The following is a 5,210-nucleotide window of genomic DNA, read 5'->3' as shown; positions in this document are numbered from 1 at the left end:
GTACGTTAACTCTTATTTAGTGTTAAACACCAAATCTGTCTGGAGTTGATAATTTAACACTTAGTGTTAAGAGTTTATATATTAACTCTCAAAGAGTATTTTAGTTTAACTACGTAAGAGTTATCTTCTAATTCATTCTAAAAAGCGGGAATTTTACTGTTCTGAACTTCTAGAAATTTCTTTTGGAAATAAACATTTACTAAAAAGATGCAATGGTTTTTGAAAAACATTTATTCTGAACTGTGCACCACAATTTCAAAACATTTTCTGAAAGATGTAACAGTATACATGTTCTCACTTTCATTAGAATTTTGTTTATCAAAAGGTCTGACATGGTAAATGCAAATAACAGCATTCTCATCACTTATTTCTTCAATACAATATGCATGTCCTTCATTCATCACTTTGTGGAACTTCAACGCACTTCTGCTCTCCCCCATATTCCATCTTCACAAGCATATCCTGTGTGGAGATTGAATAAAAATTAGTTGACACTAATGCTAACGTAGAATCCAGTCAGGACGTCTGCTACTGCTGTTTGCTCGTTTTTGTTTTTTTTTTATGGGCGATTGTTTTCAGGCTTCAAGTAGCACCATTATACCAACATTTCACATTCTAGACATTGTTTTAGGTGTATTTGACCAAAAGTTTGACTGAAAATTCACATGGAAGCTTTTTTTCAAGGCTGTGGTATTTATACCTTTCAGCTAGCTAAAACAGAATGTTATGCTATCACCGAGCAACATGGCTAATGCCTTTCACACAGCTTCGTCTCAACTCCAAAGAGCCACAGAAGTAAAAGCTCATGATAATAATTGAAACAATCTTTGAAAAAATGACTTACCAAGCATGGCAAACAACTCAAATATGTAGAGCAAAATGTTCCGAAACGGCTTCACTTCAGCTTCGATTGGAGCCGTGCTGGGGGCGGAGTCTGTGAATTTACTCTGTTGGTGTCATAGCCCCTGTAGGAGTTCAGAGTTAAGAGGTCAAGAGTTAATGTTTCCATTGTAACACCTCCAGATTTGACAGAGAAACACTCATTTTTAACACTTGATTTTAACTACTATCATTTTACACCTCAGAGTTACATTAAAAGAATGTGACTCTGCTTAGAGTAAAATTAACTCTACTTTTGCAAGAAGACTATTAACACCAAAACATTTAACACTTTTGAATTTGCTGTGTACAGCCTCCCCCACCAACAAACAGGCTGGAGAGGTGGTCAGAGACAAAGGAATGTCTTTGACCATGCTGCTTGAACTAAGTCTTACATATTTAAGTAACACAATGACAACATTTAACAATTTGACTCCAACAGTCCCCCCTTTTTGTCAACTTTGTACTTAAATTTCCACTTATGCACCCTTGTGTTTGACAGTTCAGTATAGGCTTCATTCACACACAGCTCCTCACATCATTCACTTCCTACTGCTGCAAAAGTTCACAGTTAATACATGTACGAAACGTGCTTAGCAATTATCCTACTTCTCATTCATCTCACACACAGGAAACTACATCCTGCAAGGAAACAAATGAATGTCAACAGTCAAAAACAAGAATCAACGTTCTCAAAAGAATATGCACTACAATCCAAATGTATGCAGACATAGGCATTCAAACACATCCGTTGGTTTTTGGTTTGTCCATGTGGCTTCCAGCTATCTTCAAAGCTGTAGCCTAGTCAACACTCCTCTTTATGACCCCTTTCAAACCCCCAAATCTTCTCACTGTAGACACCCTGTGGGGTGATCGAGTCACCTGGTGAATCATCTGCATTTACAACTCCTCTCCTTTCCTGTTGTCACTGTAGAAAAAGTTTTTTAAAGGAAATTGGATCAAGTTGTTTATGATCTTCTCCCCCCTTTTTGAGTCATGTCCACCCATGGCTCAAAAGTCCAACCAACTTATATAAGTGTACATGATGTAAATGTAAACAAAAGAAAGCCCCTTTGACTGTCTGGCTTTTTCTTCATAATGATAGCCATATTAGGACACATAAAGGCAATGGTTATATATCTATATATTTTAGCACAAATGACAATTTAAAAAATATCAATCCTAACAATGTCCATGTGTCAAAGTAACTGAGAATAAAAAACAGAAACATGAAGGAGATATTCCTGGCCTGGCTTTTTATAGCAGATAATCTTAAAACTATTTTGCAATTTTGCATAATTTTAAAAAGTTTACATTTCTTCAGTATTGAACAGCAGAAAATAGGCTTTCTTGTCCGAGGTCATTGAAGTAAAAGAAAAAAAGAAAAAAACACAGAGGCTGACAGAGCTGCAAACAACGGTAGACTGGTGGGTAATAAGCGAAGGAATAATGCAGAAAACGGAGATTTGAGACGGGAAACTGTTCTTGAATACAGAGAGAGAGAGAGCTGTGCATGAAGTGTGATTTTTATCTTGGTGTAAACAAAACAGTAAAGTAAGAGGGAATTCATGACGATGTTTATCAGATGTGAATAGTTTGTTGCTTCTTTTGCTGCTGGTTCAGTCAATTTTGCTTGGAGAGAGACAAAACCTGCAGCTCAGAATCAGCACAAAAAAGACGTAAACAGCGCGGACCCGACGCATCAGAATCAGTGAGCTGTCGGCTTTCAGCCCGATGGCGTGTCCGTCTACGTGCCGTCGTGTGAGAAAGCAGAGAAAGCTGATTCTGATGCGTCGGGTCCCGCTGTGTGTTTACACTGTGTGTCTTTGTGTGGAATCCGTTTACCTGCTCTCATTTACTGTTTGGTGGTTGATAAAATACTTTTGTGATCTTTAACCTGAGATTCCGGTGTTTCTGGGAAAATAGATTTATGTTTAAAACTCGATTTAGGATTTAATGAATCAATGTCGCTTTATTCAAGCTACTCACCTCTCTCTATCTGCCTGTACTTTCAAACGTACAGACGGACTACATGAATATCTGAACTACGACCAATCAGAGAGGTCCCACCCCTGATTATCTCTGATTGGTTTAGACCACGATAGGAGCATAATGTGTGTCGGTTGTTGACCACAGGGAGAGTTTCAGAGTTGCAGAGAGTGTTTTTTTATTTATTTATTTTACTCGAATAGTTGGTCGTACCGCTGCGACCTGAGATTATTTTTAATCGCACTTGCGACCAAATTGGTTGCACTCTACAGCCCTGCATTACATTTAATTTTTTCTAACTTAGCTTTGCTCCAGTGGTAATTAGAGTGAAAGGACTTGAAAATCAAAGTTTTACTCGTCTCTGTAAAACAAATTATTCATACCACCTTTACTTAACAGGAGCTTTACTGTGATAGTTTTAATACATTCTTCTATATTTAGTATGGTTTTAATATTTTCGTATTTTAAATTACGCAGGATATATGATAAAACAATAATTTACTTGCAAAGAGTTTTAATTTCTACACAAATACTTTCATTATGTGGAAAAAAAGTATTTGAGATGGAATTGTTTTATTTGATCTGAGAACAAAAAGAAATTGTTCATTGTTAATATATTTAGATCATATAAACTATATACAGGTACATTTATCAAAGAAAGTAAGAGAGAAAAAATACTACAGACGGGCATCTGAGGGTGAGGGGAGCGTGCCAAGCTCCAATCGACAGCACAGTCGAGTTCAATGATGGCATCATGATTCTGTGAGCAGCACATAAACCAGAAGCTAGGGTGGTGATGGGGAATGACCGACGGCAATTTCCTATGAACATCACCTAATGCTGTGTCACTGTGCTAAGCATACTTTGACAATCTGAAGAGGGTCTTCCTTTGTGTCATTGTTGTTGTCATTTGCATCATGACCACTTCTACAAGACTGCTAAAGTGATTCAACAGGTGGGATCATAACAGCAGTAAAACAACTGGATCCAGTTGGTTTTCTGCAGAGATAAAAAGGACAATAGAGGAGTCATAAGTATTCCCCCCACAGGAAGAATGCCTGAAGTGAGGCGATGAGGGTTGATAGAGGCCATAAAAAAGGGGCTCTATCATATAATCATATATGCTTAGAGGTATCAATTGTATAATGATAGAGGTCTGATCCTTGGTAGTCTGCAAAGACTATTCCAGAGTGTTCTGGCATGCACACACATCCTAAGGTCATGAGTGAGGTCGTACCTTCTTTATATAGTATGGGAGGACACCTACTCTGTATCTGTTTAAGTATAAGAGCCTTTTGTTTAGGTGGACCGCTGGACTCCTGGCACCAGCTTTTAAGGAGACGTTCACAGGGCCATATCTTGATACACACATACACACACACACATACATACAGTGCCTTGTCTTTGTAACCAAGGGGGTTTTACGAGGGGAGGTACTATTGTATTGTGTGAACTGTTTTCCCAATAGCAAGCGGAGGCCGTCGTTGGGGTCATTTTGTGGTAGACACCGACGAGGCCTCCATTGCAAATAAATCGATCGATCGCTGACTGTCTCGTTTTCTTCATGATGAATTAGTCTCTAAACCAGCGGGGCTTGTGGAAACACAGACCCAACAACACCCAGATAGAAGACTAGTACTAGAAAAATTTGCATTTCCTGCGAAAATGCAGTGTGGATGCTTTAAAGCTGAAGCTGTATGCAAAAACTAGCTGAAAAAGTTGAAAAGTTTCAGAAATTGTAAAAACTTTGCAGAAGCAAAGGAACTTTGCTAAAATGTAATAACTTAGCAGAACTGCAATATCTTAGAGGAAACATAATACTTTAATACAATAGCATAGCAGAACTTAGCAGAAATATTGTAACTTACCAGAAACATGACAACTTCTCAAAAATATAAGAATTTAGGAGAAATAGTATAAGATAACAGAAAGAATATATTTAGCCAAAAATACTTAAACATTACAGAAACACTATGATTTAGAAAAATAGTACAACATAGCAGAAATACTGTGATTTACCAGAGACACTGTGATGAACTATGAATATTGTAATTTTAAATTAATACTATGTTTTAGCACAAATACTATAATTTGGCAGAAATACTATCATTTGGCAGAAATACTATGATTCAGCACAAATACTCTGGTTTAGCACAAATATTATAAGATAGCAGAAATGCTATATTTAGAAAGAAAAATATAATATAGTAGAAATAGTATGATTTAGCAGAAATACTACAATATAGCATAATAACAATGATTTAGAACAAATACTATGATTGAGCAGAATAGTTATAACTTAAGTGAAAATACTGGAAAACTAAAATGACAAGCTGAGAAAA

The 5,210-nt window shown here is 36.9% G+C and overlaps 1 long non-coding RNA gene across 1 annotated transcript; it reads right to left on the bottom strand.

Moving 5' to 3' along the window:
* Positions 1-401: 401 nt before the first annotated feature.
* Positions 402-1,199, bottom strand: LOC146548560 (uncharacterized). The gene is made up of 2 exons (XR_014890427.1): positions 845-1,199; positions 402-462 (listed from the first exon to the last, which is right to left on the bottom strand). It is a non-coding gene; the product is annotated as an uncharacterized LOC146548560 (long non-coding RNA).
* Positions 1,200-5,210: the final 4,011 nt, after the last annotated feature.

The sequence above is a fragment of the Mchenga conophoros genome, linkage group LG22 (genome assembly GCF_057382185.1).
Source record: "Mchenga conophoros isolate Kocher_MC1m ecotype Shallow Benthic linkage group LG22, M_conophoros_male_GT1.1, whole genome shotgun sequence".
Taxonomy (NCBI): Eukaryota; Metazoa; Chordata; class Actinopteri; order Cichliformes; family Cichlidae; genus Mchenga; species Mchenga conophoros.
Note: the sequence above shows the minus strand (reverse complement) of the source record. Positions and strands in the feature narration are given on the sequence as shown.